This window comes from Crocuta crocuta, unplaced genomic scaffold, assembly GCF_008692635.1.
Source record: "Crocuta crocuta isolate KB4526 unplaced genomic scaffold, BGI_CrCroc_1.0 scaffold24, whole genome shotgun sequence".
NCBI lineage: Eukaryota > Metazoa > Chordata > Mammalia > Carnivora > Hyaenidae > Crocuta > Crocuta crocuta.
Window position 1 is genome coordinate 16,368,086 of NW_027530974.1, and position 19,015 is coordinate 16,387,100.

Sequence of the window (19,015 nt, forward strand, 5' to 3'; positions counted from 1 at the left end):
AAGATGAGTATGAGTGTGGCTTCTTTGGGCAGTAGAGGGAGTTATTATCTGATAATTTTTATTTTCTGCAAGAGGTCATCTGCTATATGATAGAGGAAATATTGGGAATATGTAAGAAACTTTGTAACTGAAGTAGAAAATGGGAGAGTTTGGGATGAGAGACAGATTTTAGGGGCCAAATGAACTCACTGATAAGAATTTTTGACGGTTCCAGTCAGTCTGGTTGAATTCCTCTGGTATTACTTAGAAACTGGTGAAGCATTCATTGAGTGTGGGATACTTGAATTCATCTATGATTGAGATTTTGTTAGCAGTTGCAATTAAAGATAGTAGGGCAAGGAAGTTCTTTAACATTAGCAAGAAAGATAAATATTGTATGATCTCACGTATATGTGGAATTTAGAAAAGCTGAACTCATAGAAACTGAGAGCAGAGTGGTAGTTATCAGGGGCTCGGGGTGGGGGAAATGAGGAGATGTTGGTCAAAGAGTACAAACTGGAGCTATAAAATGACTAAGTTCTGGTGATGTATTATACAGCAAGGTGACTATAGTTAACAATATTGAATTATATAGTTGAAGGTTGCTAAGAGAGTAGATCTTAAATGTTCTCATCACACACAGAAAGATGAGAATTATGTCAAATGATGGAGGTGTTCACTAATTCTATTCTAATCCTTTTGCAACATACGTGTATCAAATCATCATGTTGTGTACCTTAAACTCACACAATGTTCTATGTCAATTACATCTCAATAAAGCTGGGGGAAATAATAGAGAGTGGTTGAGATTATAAACCACAGAATCTTAAATAAAAAAAAGGAGAGATAAAGCCTGGAAGGTGTGGAAAAAGAAAAAATAGTAAGTGTCCCAGAGGTTTCAACAAGACTGAGGAACATGTGTGTTGGAAGTAACCAAGTGTGTAGGCTGGAATGACCGTAATCTGTGGTTAGAGGGTGGCTGATATTAATGAGTGGTTTCAGAGATGGAACAACTCTGAGTGACGTCAATGGGAGAGGTTAGCTAAAGTGGCATGGGAGAGGAAGTTTCTGAGGTCATAAAGTTGGATTGGCCATGAAGATAATAAAGTCATGTGGGATGATCGCAGAATTTAGGGTTAAAAGAATGACTGTGAACCAGTTGCCAAAGAATTCAACAAATGCAGCTCATATAGCAAAACTTGAGTGTGGGGCCCTGGGTTGTACTTGGTCAAACTACACTCAGTACTATTATTGCCTTGATCTGCCCATGTTTACCACCTTCAGTTATAATTTTTAGAATCTCTTCTTTATCTGATTTTAAGTTCTTTTAGGTTCAAGTGTAATGTGTTAATTGTCATTGTGTAACTCAGATTACGTTATGCCATACGTGTTATGCTGGTTAAATGAATAGAAAAAGTAACCAAAATATGAGCCTCATTTTCAAAAGCAGAGAGGCACACTTGAGTTTTCCTGAGATCTATTTTATTTTATTTTATTTTTATTATTTTATTGTATTTTATTTTTATTATTTTATTTTTTTGAAGACAAAGGATAGGTGATTTTTGTTGTCAGTTTCCACCATGTGGTTTTTTTTTTTTTTAAATAGTTTAAGGTCAAGTTGGTTTCCATATAACACCCAGTGCTCATCCCCGCAAGTGCTCTCCTCCATGTCCATCACCCCCCTGACCCTCCCCCCCACCTCCATCAGCCCTCAGTTTGTTCTCAGCATTCAAGAGTCTCTGTAATCAATTTTAGATAACTGGTTTCTCCTCTCCCCAGCTAGTGTAACAAGTTAGACACCTGTTTTAAAGAAAGACTAGAACACATTGAGACTTCGGTGAAACTGGAGAGAAGAAATAGAGCTTGTCTGTTGTATACCTTTAATTATCTGCATCCTATTTGCCTTTCTACCCTCTCTCAGCACTGCACCTCAGAATTTCTTAGTGTCATGCATAACTTTGTCAAACCAAATTGAGGGCGATTCAGATTTTAAAACCCTTATCATAGATTCAATTTTGTCCCCTGGAAGCCAAGATAAAATAAGAGAAAAATTAAAATCTGTTGTCATATGGATCTATTATAATGCATCCATCTTCTGAAGTTGTCCTCTCGATGATTAAGCTTTTTAAGAATGAAAATTGTTTTCCATACGGTCTGACTTCTCTGTTCCTTAACATTTTCGCTCATTTAACAGAAGTGTTATTGATGCTTTGTATTTAAGAAAGTCCTGAAAATGAAGAATGATCTAGTGTATATAATATTATATACATAAAACATGAAATTCCACATTCTATGATTTGTTAATACTAACAATTTTTTTTTTGAGAGGGAGACAGAGACAGACCATGAGCAGGGGAGGGGCAGAGAGAGAGGGAGACACAGAATCTGAAGCAGTCTCCAGACTCTTAGCTGTCAGGACAGAGCCCAGCATGGGGCTCAAACCCATGAACCATGAGATCATGACTTGAGCCGAAGTCAACGGTTAACTAACTGAGCTACCCAAGGAGCCCCTTAATATTGATTTTCTTAAACTTGGAAACTAGAAATACCCATGCAGAATGAGGAAAGAATAAATGAAATGCTGAAGAGACAACACATTTAATTCAGTGGACTGAAGGTTTAACAAGGGTTTGATTTCTATTTTCTTGGACAAATGGTGTTTGTCTTTGGTATATTCTCATATTTGTTTCTGGGATAAAATAAGTTGGCTTTGAGAAGTGTTACCATATTGATCCCTGTGGTTGACCTTACTGGAGAGGGGAATGTGCTTTTCTTTTCTTTTCTTTTTCTTTTTGGATCTATGTCTTTCTCTGAAGCTATGCAGGAAGTTACTGAAGAGATAATCTTCAATGTAGCATTTAATTTGTATATGATAGTTGGATACAACAATCAACATTCTCCTGCCTTTTTCTATTAATACTACTGCCCTCCCTTCTCTCAGGGGTCCAGTATTCCTTGTACATCTTTCTGCCCACAATCCAATGATGTGATACTTGATGAAGGCTTCCCATTCCCCAACATGCTCTATGCTTTGCATTTCATTATTCCCTTCCCTTGACTCCTTCCATTAAAATATTCCCTCCCTTGTGGTCAGTGAATTAATATATGTCAAGTATCTGCTCTGGCTGATCACAATGTTTGAAACTAATGCAAGAATTCCTCCTGTAGTTTGAGTCAAAGTTTACCTACACAAACTCCCACCCTCCCCCCCCCAAAAAGACAATTAAGGGTCAAATTATATTGCATCAGATGCAGGAATAATTTTCAGAGGAAGAGGAGGTCAGTATGGATTGAAGTAGCTAGAGAAAGATTAATGGAATCTAAATGCATCAGTATCTGGAGATAAAGGATTAGTGTTTTATTTCCTTATTGAATAAAATACTGGAATAGCTAGAAATTAATGAAATTAAGATTTATGGTGTCTCAGGGAGGTTTCTGGTCAAGGCTGCATATGACCCTCAAATCAGTCAACTTCCTACATTGTGCACTTTCCTCCTATCAGCTAAAGGCTTGCAACTCAAAATTTTTCCCCATTCATGGGGCACTTTGCAGAAGCCAAGGTCAAACATGCATAGGGCTTTGCTCCCAGTAGGGTCCTTATGAGGTTTGACTGAGGGTGAAGATGATTCCAGTGATGTCATCCTGGTCACCTGAGTCTTTGGATGCATGACATTTATAATTTAGGAAGGGGTTATAAACTAACACTTTGAAATGCTTGGAGCTTATCTAATTTTAATAGCTTTTCAGTGACATGAAGAATCAGACTTTTTGCAAACCACTTTCTAAGAATTAGACCTGATAATTCTATTTCCTCTGGTAGACCAGTTAGCCTGCCACTCTTGTTCTTTTTTTCTTAAATTTCATTTGTGGAAGATTTAATCTCATTCCCCATCACAATTTTATTTTTCATAACAGCAGGAAGAAATTTGGTAAACTATTGTAGTTTCTTAAATTTGTGAATTTAATTCCCACTTCGTCAAAATGGGCTTCTGTCAGAGGATGAACCCAGATGCACTGCGTTGTTCATGTTTTAAATGTCTCCAGCCTGTCGAAGCAACTGCATTAAAAAATCTTAATAAATATGGTTGCTGACTTTCTTTCTCCCTCTGTGTTTGTCATGCAGTTAGAGTATTTACACTTGAGCTTTTCCCGCCTCCATGGCAGTCCATGACTGCCCTCTCCATGCCCCCTGTTTTAAGTTACTGTCTCCCTCATGGTCTCTCTTCCATGTACTAAACTTTCATTCATTCTTTTCTTTGATGGAAAAAGGGGCAAGGTCATAGAACAAGCCATGTAGGCACTGGCCTCAGAGATGCCCAGGTTTGAATCCTAGGTCTGCTATGTCCTTGCTGAATGAACTTGGATATTTTAACTTTGCTGACATTTAACCTCACTACATTTACCTTGAAAAGTTGTTAGGATTAAATAGAATAACCCATGAAGCAGAATTTGACACAATGATTTGCATATCGGAACATTCAGTCTGCCAATTTATTCTACTCGTGTTAGGAATTCGGCCATACTCAAGAAACAGCAGTTTCTTATCCACAGAGGGTTTATTCAAAACCTAACTCTGTGTTCTGTATACATTCTATATAGGCTGTTGTTCATCTCTTGTTGGGATTTTTTTTTTTTAGTTATCAGCATTTCCTATACTATTTTTATTTGCATAGCACTTGATATTTATAATATGGCTTTTGTGCTTTTATGTGCTTTAATGCGCTTTCATGACATGTAGCATACACATCCTGAAATTCATCTTGTTAGCTTATCATTTTGTATGGGGTATTGCTTACACAGTCTGCTTATTCTTAGCATCAGTTGTTTTTTTTTTTTCTTAGTTTATTTTGAGAGAGAGAATGCATGCATGAGTGGGGGAGGGGCAGAGAGAGAGAGGAGGCGAGAGAATCCCAAGCAGGCTCTGCACTATCAGGGTAGAGCCTGATGTGGGACTCGAATTTCTGAACCATGAGCTCACGACTTGAGGCAAAATCACGAGTCGGATGCTTAACTGAGTGAGCCACCCAGGCATCCCTGAGCATCACAGTCTTAATTGCAGAGTTCACTTGGTCAAGAAATTCAATTCTAACAAAAGTGCTCTTGCAAGGCTCTTGCACCTGGAATTCTGTGAAGACCATAGAAACTATCTGTCGAGCTCCAAGGACACATGGGAGAGGCTTAACCTGAGGTTTCCCACTTAACCTCTTGCAAATTATACAGAGAAAGAAGTTGAAGGAAAAAAATCCACAAATTCCATTTTCAGTGATTCTCTTAAACCCAGCTATCTCTTAAAACTACAAATTCTATGTTTTGCCAGAAATGGTCGAGGCCAGGGGAAGCGGGCAAGATGCTGCATGTAAGTTGGGGAAGGACATGAAGGGGTAGCATCAGCTATGCTGAATTTTAGAAAAGCCAAGAAGTGTTCACTTCCAGAAATGGAGGATCCCATCTTCAATGGCAACTGCAGTGAGCAAGGATCAATTCAGGATGACCAGCTTGTTCCAGTTTGCCTGGACCTCTCCTGGCTTTCACACTGGAAGTCCCATGTCTTAGGAAACTCCTCAATGCAGGGCAAACTGAGATGTTTTTCACTTTGGAGGAGATGGAAAGTGTGGGGTGATGGGAAGGGCCTGAGGGCTATGCAGATGGCAAATAGCAGAAAGTAGAAGCCAAAATGCACCAACAAAAAGTGGGTCAGCTACCTTAGAAAAGGAGGGATGGGTCCTGTGTGGTGGTAGCTGGCGAAGAAACTGGAAGATCACATGGGTAGAATCCCTTTGGAACCTAAAGAGTAAAAGGAATGTGGTTGGACAGAGGCTTCCTTTTTAAGGGAAACAGGCTGTTGCAACAGACTGGAACAGAAAAAGCCTATGACTTGTAAAGCTTGGCAGACTGGAACTCCTTAGGCCTTCCCTCTACCCCCTTGTAACCTTTGTAAAGAGCTGGTACAGGAAAATTAAACTCATTCAAATATGAGTAACAACAAAAAGGTGTTGGAAGAGCATCTGCACAGAGATGGTATTTAATTGTGAAAAAGAATCAGAAAATTTCCTCTCTAGACCAATGAAATGCACCAGAAAACTATTGCCAAGAAGCAGATAAAAATTTTAATGTAACATTCCATGTGTAAAAAACTAAATATAGTAATAGTTATTAATGACGGTATACAAAGCAGAAATGTAATGACTCAGGACTGGACAGCAGGAGATGTTGAACGAAGGAAGATTTGAATTAGAGTTTGGCAGAAATCATGAAAGAAAAATCATTGTTTTAGAAGTCATGACTAAATTTAAAACACAAGAAGAGTAGATCCCATTGAAAGCATAGTAGGGGAAAATGTAGATACGAGAAAAGCAAATGAAGTGAACAAGAAATACGGAAAGAAAAAGGATTAGAGGCAAACTTATAGGAATAAAACACAAGCAAACATACATATGGGGTCTCCCCCTCCCCCACCAACTAAACCAAAACAGAAGAACAAACATATAAATATTCAAGTAAACTTTTCTAAAAATAAGGTAAGGCATGAATCTACATGTATATTTGAAGGGCTTACCATGTATCAAGGAAAACTGACTTAGAAAGGTCAGGATCAAGTCATATCCTTAAAGTGATTAAAGAAAGAATATTTTGGGTGAACAGGTGAAAATATCTAGTCACTTATGTGGAATGCAGCTGGGCAGGCATCGGACTTCTCTAAACAATTCCAGGCAATGGTGGAATAATACTTACAAGAGACTTAAGGGAGGAAAGAATAAGCCAGAGATTTTATATATGGCCAAGATGTCTTTCATGTCTAAAAGGCTACAAAACAGTTTCAAATTTGTAAGAACTCAGGAAATATCTGTAGAAACCCTTTTTGAGAAAACAGAGGGTTAACTCTCACCAACCAAACGATGCCTGGTGGAACTTTGGTTGAAAGGCTGGCCTTTAACATTAAATGTATTTAATTGCAGATCTAAGTCTGAAGCAAAAGAGGGGACAACTGAAGGGGTGAAGTTTGAAATCAGTAGGGAGATGTGGGACCCAGAATGTATGGACAGGGGCTGAACCTTGAAAGGAGGGAGATACTACCTTCATTGTAGCAAAGGGAGAAGGAGAAGCTGATAAGATGCAGGAGGATGGCTTCTACTTTCTCTGTGAGGTAAAGTATAGTCCATCCACTGAAAGTAGGGTGTCAGGACTGAAGTAGGGTGTCAACAGTGTAGGGAAAAATGTTAGGAATCGCGTAGGAAATTAAGCTTCCAGAGAATCATGGCAGAAATACGTATGAGTCTGCTATTTAAGGAAAACCTTCAATGAATCTGTTAAAGTGAACTATTTATCATAAGGTACTCAAATTACTCATTCTGTAAATTGGGTATTGAGTACTACACAGAAGTTTAAGACAGATGTTAGTTATTTTGCACCTGTGGGCATAATGCTTTGCATGTTTTTAATGCAAATCCTTTCACCTAATTTCCTTTTTTTCCTACTGTATTATGACACACCGGGTACATAGAATCTTTCTGGTACTCTGCCCACTTCAGGTGTTCATTCACTTAGGCTTTGATATGTTAATAAATAATATGTACCTTTAATATTCTGCTTAATATTGTATTAAAAAAATTTTAAATGTTTGTACTAGAGAGAGAGCAGGGGAGGGGCAGAGACAGACACAGAATCTGAAGCAGGCTCCAGGCTCTGAGTTGACAGCAAAGAGCCTGATGCAGGGCTCGAACTCACCAGCCATGAGATCATGACCTGAGCCAAAGTCAGATACTTAACTGACTAAACCACCCAGGTGCCCCTCTGATTAATATTTTATAACAATCATTTCTAAGGATCCACATAAAATGATTAATTTTAATCATTTAATTTTCAGATTCTGAAAAAGCAATACTTCAATTTGGAGTTCCTGGTGAAGCTTAGGATAAAAATTACAATGAAGTTTATAAATGTTAAGCCACATACATTTCTGATTTAATAGGCCAGGGTGTAATAGATGTCAATATCCCTCACCCAGAAAGTCTGAAGAAGTTTTTAATGAAAAGCGATATATGGAAACTTATATGAACACTGTGTTCATAAGTCGTGTTGCAAATGGCCCAAACAAAGAGCCAATAGCAGATAGAAATTTAAAAAGCCAACTTTTCAAGCACCATAGAGCTATCAGACTATACTAACCAAAGGTGAGAATAAGCATTCTGTTCTTGGGGACCTTTAAATGAATGATAGTTGAACTTCTTGCCTCTTGGTATGGCTAGCATAGCATTTCCAAGTCTTCCTTATCAGTTCCCTATTGACCCAAAGACAGTCTTTCAAAGACACTCTCTCAATCCAACTGCAACTAAATGAGTATATACTTGACACTGTTTTGTCTACAAGATTTAAGAAGTATACTTATTTGTTAATCTATGGTCATTATCCAAATATGTTCATCATTTTGTATGAAAGAAAAACATCTGAGAATTAAACGACGTCAAAAATAATACGGTTGTCAAATTATTACTTGCAGAAGTAAAAAGAAGGCTGAGGTATTGAAAAGTAAGCCAAAGAGGAAAGAACTGAAAAAAGCTTGGAATCTGTATTCATTGTATAATTTTCTCAAGGTGAAGACAACTTGAGAACATAATATGCCTTCGCATGGAATGAGTCTGAGGCTAAAAATAAAAAGGGTAGTCTAATTCAACATGAGAAAGTCATTTCACCTTGACATTTTATTCTTTAAGGAGTGCCCTGGATCCACTGGTCACGGTTTTAACCACTGCATGTTTTGGGGGATGAGACTGTGATGTAGTTGAGAAAGGAGAAATTTTGGAACCAACCTGGACTGGGCCCCCTTCTCACTGCAGTATGAACTAACTGTGGGACCAGAATATAACAATGCCTTCTTTCTAGGATTGTTATTAAATATTAGCCATAATGTGAGTAAAGTAGTTAACAGAGTACTGGGCACATAGTGAATGTGTGATGAATGGTAGCTATATTTATCATTACTATTTCATGGCAAGAAATTTTATTAGGGTTAAAAATCTCAGAGTAACAAAACATCCACAAATCTCAAACAGCCATCTGTTTCAACCAGCATTCATACGATGAAACTCTAGCTCACTGAAATGATTAGGATTCCCTCTTAAAACTCACCATAATGAGATTTGGCTTGCACCAGAGAAAAGCCATTAATGACCTAACTGTCAAATCCAGTAGCCTGTTTTCAGTCATGTTCTTATTTATTTCCTCTGTGGCATGTGGTATTATTGACTATTCTTATCTTAATTCATGTACTTGGATTCCTTAGCAATGCTGTCTGTTGATTCTTCTCTTGTTTCAGACTCCTTTCCTGGGATTAGGACTTGGTAGGGGACTTTTCTCCACTGCCTGATCTCCTCTTTGAAGACTTCCCTTAAGTTCATGAGGCAGAGTCAATGCAGGTCAGCAGATCTTTGTTCCCTCTTGCAGGACTTGTCCCTCTTCCAGGTATTGGGGCACAAGAACAAACGAGATTGGAGGTGGTAGAAGTTCCCAGTGTTTGCCATATTGAATTCTTCCTGAGCACATAGCAGGTTATGTTGCTCAGCCCCCTGGAGGACCTGGGATTGTGTAACTAGTTCTAGTTGTGAGATGTGAATGCAATTCATGGCTTGAGGCATTTAAAAGCCAGTACACTACTTCCTTGCTCTCTCTTCCTGTGGTGCCATGACCCAGGAAATGAGGTGTTGACCTGACAGTGTTTCACAGTGGAAAGAGCCTGGGCCCATAATTGCCAGATGGAGGGAATTCCTACCAATGTGCATCAGACTTTGTATGATTGAGAAGAAAACCTGTACCAAACTACTGAAATCTGTTTGTTGTTATGCTCTATCCTATCCTAAATCACTACAGTGTGATGTACTTGGAGGAAATGGGTACATGTATAGAAAAAGATGCTACAAAGAAAATGTGCAAAGCACACAGGATGGTTTTTGGAGCATTGAAGAGCGGGCATTGAACTCATTCTGAGTGGGAAGTACTTAGGGAAGATGTGAATGCCTGGTTCTAATTCCTCTCTTCCCAGATTGGGGACAGATTGGTCTTGATTAAGAGAGGAGGCACCTTCCTCCACTGAATCTGGACAGGCCCAGATGGAAGAGAAACAGCTGTAGACTATTTAATAGATGTTGTGTCAAAGGTTGAAGGAATTCACCGGCACATTTTCTCGGTGAAGTAAGAGATGGTTTCTGCTATGTATTAGAGCAGGGTCAACAAACTATCTGCAAGGCTAGGTAGCCAATAGTTTAGACTTTAGTCTCTGTCACAACTACTCAGTTCTGCCATTCTAGCAGGAAAGCAATCATACACATTATAAGTGAATTCTCAGTTCCCAAAAATCTTTACTGGCAGAAGAGGTGGTGGGCTGAACTTGGGCTGTTAGCCATAGTTGGCTGTTCCTTGTATTCAAAAGTTGAGGCCTGAGCTGCAGTTTTGAAGTGAATGTTGGGGGTTTGCTGTAGTTCTTTGCAGAAAGTAGGAGGCAGCAAGCATTGAGAGGTGACAAAGAACAGCATATGCAGGGATCTGAGGGTGTAAGTGACATTGGCTATGGCCCCATTTGCATTGTTTGGACAGTTTGGATCCAACGCTGTGGTTGTCTCAGGATATCTAGGTGCAGAGAGTCTAAGTTCTTCCTTCTCTGGGATCTGGAAGCATTGCTTACATTTCTGGCTAAACTTAATTGTTTCTCTCCCCAGAGTGTGAACATTTTGCAAGGTCCTTGTTTGTGTTTGTAGTAGCCTGATTTTCCTCAGTTTCTAGACAAGGACCACATTCTTTCACCGTGGGCATTTGCCCCTCACCTCACTGCAAGTCAGCAAGCACCCTCTCCTGAACCTGAGTCTCTGCTGCCAGGACCGTCTCCCTTCATGTTGAATCCATCTGGGCCCATCTCATCTTTTGAGGGCTGATGAGTAATGCAGTGACTGTTAGCTGGTCAGAGGACTGAAGTCATGCAGCAATTATGGCTACACACACACACACACACACACACACACACACACAGAGCCACTGTTTTATCTGTTTCCCCCATCCCATCTTCCTGTCTTTGGAACAAAAAAATTCTCTGACTTCACATGGCCAACACAGCTGTCCGACTGGCTACAAACACAGAAGTGAATGAAGTCAGCTAGAGGATGAGTCACTGCACAACAGTGTCCTTTACACCCCCTGTCTCCCCACCCCCTGCCTCTTCCTGGCTGGGATTTACTGCTTGGGAAGGAGCCATGTGCCACAGCTCCAAGGACACTGTGCAAGGAAGCGCCTTTTGGAGGAGGAAGTAACTCACTTGGCCAATTGGTTGTTCACTCCCGGTCCCACCTAGTTGAATAATATCATTTGGATCTAATGAGGAGATGGCAGGATCCAATGGCGCATAGGCCATTGGCTGAGTGGCTTGGTGGTATTTAGATATTTTCTAGAAAAAGAACACACAATATATTATTTAAGGCCCAAATGCATACAGTTAGTTACAGCCTAATAGTGCTTCCTGAGTCCTGACAAAGAGTGAGCCTTATAACCAGGAAAGCTCATAGGAACCGATAGTAATCTTATTTCCGCTGCTGTTGTCCACCCTCGTTCATGAAACCTCATGAAAATGAGCATCCCTGCAGGACAAATGGCAATGTCTGATCATCTAAATCCAGGCTGTGAACTTTTCTCGTGATCAGTGCTTTATTTGGATCAATGTTGGCATGGATTTCAAATCTACAATCAATAACAATATCATTGATTGGGGCGCCTGGTTGGCTTAGTTAAGTGTCTGACTTCAGCTCGGGTCATGATATACTGGTTCTTGAGTTCAAGCCCCGTGTCTGGCTTTGTGCTGACAGCTCAGAGCCTGGAGTCTGCTTCAGATTTTGTCTCCCTCTCTCTGCCCTTCCCCTGTCCATGCTCTTTCTCTCTCTCTCTCAAAAATAAACATTAAAGTTTTTTTAAAAAACATCACTGATAGTATTTTTAAAAAATGTTTATCTTGAGAGCGAGACTGAGTTGGGGAGTGACAGAGAGGGAGGGAGAGAATGTCAAGCAGGATCCGTGCTATTAGTGCAGAGCCTGACATGGGGTCAAACCCCACAAACCATGAGATCACGACCTGCACTGAAACCAAGAGTCAGTGGCTTAACCAACCAAGCCACCCGGGTGCCGCTGACTGATATTAAACAGTTTTGCTCACTGTGATTTCTACATTTCTGTTAGGCATTTGTCCTAGCACAAGGATGATGCCACTCAGAATACAGGAGGCTTAGAAATGTGTCTCCATTCTCACACTGACTGCTTTTCTACCTTTCACTCCCTCAGCCAACCTCCTCTTCTTTTTTTTTTTTTTTTACAAATAGTTTATTGTCAAATTGGTNTTGATGGACACTTAAGCTCTTTCCGTGTTTTAGCTATTGTTGAGAGTCCTCAGCCAACCTTCTTGAACCATCTTTTGTATCTCTCTCAAAGTTGTCTTTCCTTCTCCTTGTGCTAAGCCTCCCAGTAGACTGCACTTGGCTTCTCAGGCCGAGGAGGAGGCCGACAGATGAAGCTGACGCTGGAGGAGCAGCTGCTGGTCCTCCTCGCTGCCAAGGCTTGGCCGCAGGTCCCTGGGGAGGCGGTAGGCACCTGGTTCACACAGGACCCACACAGCTGGTCCAGCCTTTGACTGGCAGAGCGTGGCTTCCTCCATCACCCAAGTGACTGGCCTGTGATCTCGCTACAGCCCACTGAAGCTGAGGGGGACGCGGTGACAGTGGCACACCTCAGTGGAGCAGGTGCAAGTCACATTTCACTAATGAACAGCGGACACTTTGCACACGGAGGCTTTGATCCGAGAGCTAAAAGGCCCTCCTGTTGGACAGGATGTTGGCTGAGGCAGGAAGCTGTGAGAGGCCCTGGGAAGGATCCTTTATGCAAAGAAGTTGCGCGGCGGCCGTCATCAGCTCACGCTTGCAGACTTAAACACTCCCAATCTCAGAGACCTCTTCGGGAGAAAGCAGCGTGTTTGTGGAAGGCTTTTAGTTGATTCTATATTAGGACCATCCCCAAGATGAATAAAACATTTTTTCTACATTAAGCCTAACGCTGTCTTCTACCCATCGGTTTCTGTTCCCCTCATGGGTTTATACAGAACAGTTCTACTTGAGGAGGGTGGCCATGTGAGAATATTCCATATATTTGGAGATCAGTCTCCTATCTTCCAGGAAATGTTAATAGAGCATCTTTTAATAAGTGAAACATAAATTGATAATACGAATGGCTATCTTCATGTGCACGTGCATTCCTCCTGCACAGCAACCTCAAAGGCTCTATGCAAATCTCTCCTCTCTTCCCCTACAAATTCAGAATTGCCTTTTTCTTTTATATGTTGGAAAAGACCTTTGAGGTCACCCTTTCTAAGCCTTCATTTCATATCTCGGGCAATGGAGGCTGACAGAAGGAAAGGCACACAGTAGTTCAGAGCTGAGCTGAGACACCCTGAGCCGGTTGGGGGCTTGTGATCTCTGTCACGTTGCCTGATCATGTCTGCGGTCGCGTGCGGAGGAGATGATGCGTCTGTGCTTGGTGAGGGTCAACCGTCCATCCCACTGTAAGTCCATAGGCCTTGTACCTTCTCACCTTTCTTTGCCCACAGCCTGCTCTCAGAGGATGACCTGATGGGAGCATTTTGTGAGTTTCAGCCAAGGTATTTCCACTCTTGGATCTGCATTCCTGCTTCTCGGTTTTCTCTGGGGAAGTGCAGAGAGATGTGCGAAGGTTGGAGGCTTCTTAACGCAGATGAGGGAGGGGCAGTTAGGAAGAGGGTAAGGAGAGGATGCCTGTAGGAAGTCTCCTTGGGGCTAGGACCGGGGTACTTCCAAGTCTGTTTGGTGTAGCCAATGTCAGAGAGGCATATTCTCTCTGTGTGAACACTAGGGGAGCCACTGATATTAGGAAAGATAAACCTCAAAGAAGGAAAAAAGCATAAGCAAATTATTAAAAGCTTAGATACGCCAGGAAGCAGGTGGGTTCACAGCAATAAAACCAAAGTCAGATGGTCGCTGCTCTAGACTAATGTGACAGGACAGTGCGGCTGGAGAGTAGACGCTGTCCCAGGGCTCACTGCATATCAGGCCACAGGCAGAGGCTACCTACCTGCGCAGGTGCATTTGAGGGAAGGGGACAGTACTGACTCACGAGACGAGGGGTGGGAGCACTTCAGGGGAAGGGGTTTTGGAAAACCCGCGAAGGGACAGTAAGGAGACGTGATTCGGTGCCCAATGTGGGAGGGCATCGAGCCAGGTCAGCAAGAGCCCTGTAGGCCTGGCAAGGTTGTCTTTATGGTCATTCTTGGTTAGGCTCAGACCAAGTGCGGATATAACGTTTCAAAGAGAAAAACAGTGTTTTCAAGTCTTTGTTTTCACTCTTGGATCAGAAGCTTGTTGGGAGGTGGATAGTGGACACAAGGTTCACTGACTCTTGTGGTTACCCTGCTGCGGGGAGATACCCCTAATAGGCTTCCTCTCCTTGTCTGCACAGGCTGAGGGCTCAGGAAGGGTCAAAGCTGGGGCAGTCAGACCTCTGAGAAGTCAACTGAATAAGGCTAGGGAAGGCAGAGACGGATGCTGCAGATCTTGGCAATGCCACATTTCCCTTGTTCTCCTCTAAGTTTATCAAAACTTACCTGTCCTATGTACCATACCATCCGGACCTGGCTGTTCCAGAGGTAATCAATTAATCTTGTAGGATATGTAGCTAACAAACCCACGTCACTATCAGAAAGCGTTTGGCATGGAGGCAGGAATGGGCAAGACAAGTCCGTTTACTCAAAAGAATGAGAAAATTGAATATCAGATGTGCGTTGTGTGGGGGAGGAAGAGAATTAACCAGCTTGAAACGGTGTCCTATAGGAAATGCAGTTCTAAGGCTGAGGACCTCATACACACCCTCTGCTCTGCGTCTGTCCCTTGAAGCTCCTAGCATTCTCTCTACCACTGTCGGAAAACGCTTGTCCCCTCACTGGCCTGCCATCTATATGGTCTTCCCATTGCTAAGGGTTTTCAAGAGTATTATACTCCTCAACATATTTCCCCTCACAATTACATTTGAATTAGCAGATTACATATATTTTTTCCTTCTCTCTCTCTCTTTGGTTGGAACTTGCCTTTTTGAATTCAGTTGGCATTTGCTTCCATGTTTTGAAAAAGTTTTGGAGAGTGTAATCCTCCCCTTTGCTATTTTTAATGCTTTAAAGTGTATACAGTTGAATCAACAATGACTGTTCAGTTTTGCTGCTTGCTATTTTTGATTTGAACTTTGCACTTCATACTAAACCTTCAGGGTGGATTTGGGCCCCGTAAGTGCGAAATGCCGGTGCTTTTTTACCGATTGGTGGACCCCACGGATTGTTTTCCCAGAGTCTAAGGTGATGAATGCAGATTCTTTTTCTTCGGGCTTTTCTCAGGAGGGTTTAGAGGGATGTGAGCTGGTGTTTAGATTTACTCACACAGTTCACTGTGCTTCCTCTTAAAATTTCCATTTCAGGTTTCTCCTACCATTTAACATTTACTTTCCCCACTATTTTTTTGGTCTCTTTCATAATTCTTGTATTTATTCTTGCTTTGGTATGGTTGGAAAGTATGCACTGGGATTTCAACATTTACCCTTGTTTTGCAATTTGTATTTTTTAAAAGTTGTTTGGCTATTTGTATTTTTACTTTGTTGCAATCCCAAATTGCATAAATGGCTATTCCTACCCTTAGGATATACAGTTAGAAAGCATTTAGATTTTACTTACTTGCTCATTTCTTCTTTCCCTTTTTTTCATCAGAGAACCCGTGGGCTCAAACGGACAAGTAGACGGAGGTCCCCCAAAGGCTTTGTCATCCACTTGTGATCTCTGGTTAGTTTCTCACTTGTTCTTCTTGGCATGGGTCTCCCTATCAGAGAGTTCGGGGGCAATTAGAGAAGAACCTCAGAATCGATTACATGGTGGAAACAAAATCCCAGGAAGAAAATAGCTCCGTTTTGTGGCAAGGTGGAGACAGACAGGCAGAGAAGGCTCCCTTTGGCCTCCCCACTAACTAACGTGAGGAGTAACCTCACGTACTACATACACTTGTCCTCAGCTTTGTGACCCTGGAACTTCCCCTGAAGCCCGGAAGCAATGATCATCTGTCTTCTGTTGATTGGAATGTGGTCTGTATTCGAGTCTCCACTGAGCTTAAAGTCCTTTTCAAGAGACAGTCAGTCTTCCAACGCACCAGCATCTAGCATAGCACAGTCTGGAATGTAACTTTGCTGACCAAATAGGTAAATGCAGATTTCCCCCAGTGCTCCATATGGTAGGCATTCAATAAGTGTTTATTAACCGTTACTAATAACATAGTTAAAAATCCCTGGCCACCAATAGCTCCACACTGTTTTGGTCTATGTGAAACCTATCCCTGTGTCTCTTGATTATATCTAATTCATGATTTTGTCTTTGGGAAGCAAATATTTCAAACAAATCTGGATTCGAGTTTTTTTCTTTATTTTTTAAACAGAGCTTATGAGAACTGGGGGGTAAGGACAGGACAGTTAACACACTGAGTATGTGTTTACTAACAAACTGGGGTGGGGTGAATATTAGCTCTGAGACTGTGAAGGAGTCATGTTTATTTGATCAGTGCAGACAACCAGCTTCCCTTGGAACTTTCTCTTATGTGGTTCTTTACATTGATCAGTAAACAAAGCAGCTCATGGCTACATTTCTATTTGACTTTGTCTGTGTAGAGGCAGGAAAGGTACTGCTTTCTTTCCCATCTCGATGGCAGATTAGATCATTCAGCCTAGCCTGGTGTTATCCTTGATAATACAATGATGACTTGAATATAAAATCATAATAGGATGAATACTTGAGCTGAAGCTCCTAAGAACTAATTAATTGCTTAAAGCTAGAAGGGGTAAAATTCAGTGCTTTGAGCAATTCTGTTAGAAAGATAATATTTCTGTATATAAAATGCTGGCATAGCTGCTCTTATCTTGTTTTTTAAAAAATTTTAAATGTTTATTTTTGAAAGAGAGAGGGAGAGAGAGTGAGCCAGTGAGCAGTAGAGAGAGGGAGACAAAGAATCCGAAGCAGGTTCTAGGCTCCAAGCTGTCAGCACAGAGCCTGATTCAGGACTCGAACCCACCAACCCATGAGATTGTGACTGAACTCGGACACTTAACTGACTGAGCCACCCAGGTGCCCCTGTTCTTCTTTTTTTTTTTTTTTTTTCTGAGAGAGAGCGTGAGCAGGGGAGGGTAGGAGAGAGTGGGAGATACAGAATCCGAAGCAGTCTCCAGGCTCTGAGCCAGCTGTGAGCACAGAGCCCGACGCGGGGCTTGAACCCACGAACCGTGAGATCATGACCTGAGCTGAAGTCGGATGCTTTACCGACTGAGCCACCCAGGTGCCCCTTGGTGCCCCTGTTCTTATCTTTTAGTATATGTGCCTCTCTTTCCTTTCTCTCTAATCCTTCGCCAATTAAGTACTATTCTGAGCAAAACATGTCGTCCTGGATCACTTGAAAATTAAATTTGAAACTACATCAGTAGGAATAGCTGCAGAAATTTGGTTTTGGGAATGAGAAATAATGAACGAGTACAATGAGTGCCTGGAACATACTAGGTGCTTAATAGCTATCAGCTTTATAAATGGGATACCAAACACACAGAAACAAAGGCAAAAATATGGAAGTGTATGTGTGGATGGGATCTAGGTACCCCTATGGCACTAAGGAATAAGGTGACAAAGTGCCACGTGTAGAAAATCCTCTTAAATCGCTGCAGTCTGTCTTTCTGGAACTCAGAACCCAGAACTGTTTAGAACATAACAGCTAACTGGACGTGGTATGAACTCTAAGAGGTGGTCATGGTAGGAGGTGTGCAAATGACACACCAGTTTCAAAATCTTACTTGTGTCTTTTGGTCAAGCTATTATATCTCTTTATGTTAAATGCTTTATACTCTTGAGTTTGGGGAACATAATATTTTTCAAGAAAAAGCACTAGAACTAAAATTTAACCAAAGATCCTTTTCTTTCTCTTTTTTTTGTTTTTTGTTTTTTGTTTTCATGGTTTAGTCATTTAAAAGTCAAGTGAAAACCTTTTATTCCCCCTGGGAAAGAAGTGAACCCCTCATTCAGTGTTGTGTTTCTTTGACTAGTGGAAGATGCTCTCATTTTCCTGCCATCCACTGGGTGTGCTCATTCAGAATTAATCTACGACATTACTAAATAACAAGCATCCTCATGATAATTGTAGAGGACTTAGATAGAAAAATTGGGTCTTGACCTTGTGCCCCAAGGACCAATAAAGTCGCAGTCACTTAGAGATCTGGAGTCAAAGGCTCCCCATTTAAAATGCCCGCATCCAATTCTGTAGAGTTCTGCGTGGTATCATTAGTGGAGTCTCCCTGCCCGGTCTCCAGAGACAGAGACCAGCTCGACGGCAGCATTTGTTCTAATTGCCTTGTTTGTATTAACGTCCCCAGAACTTTAATTTAACTTGTTTGGAAAGGTTCTTTTTCCTTTGTTCTGCCTCTGGCTTCCCAAATGATTTGACCTTCTGTTGCACATGGCTCTTTTCTGGACTTGGCCTTTCTCTGTGACTTGGCTCTCAGGAGTTTTCAGCTCTGGCTACAGAACACCATAAAAATGGATGGAAATCTTTAGAATGAGTTTTCCAGTCACCCATCTCGCTTCCCTCTTGCAAGCATGACTATTTTTCCTGTCTGTGCCCTTCTCTTGGTGTCTTTGCTCATGAGGCTAACTCTACCTCCAAGGTCTCCCAGCCCTCCCTGCTCTGACCATTTTTATTTATAACCATTCTTCAGTTGTTCACCCTCCATGAAATCCTTCTCAATTCTTGTAGCTGGAGACCCCAACCCTTCTCTGAACTCTCATGGCTATCTAACCCCATGCTGCCTCAGGGCAGTAACCATGCACTGTGGACCCTCATCGAGGTTTGGGCTGTAAGCTTTTTAGGAGGCTGTGCTTGGCTTCCTTTTTTTTTTTTTTTAAGTCTTTTTTTTTTTTTAA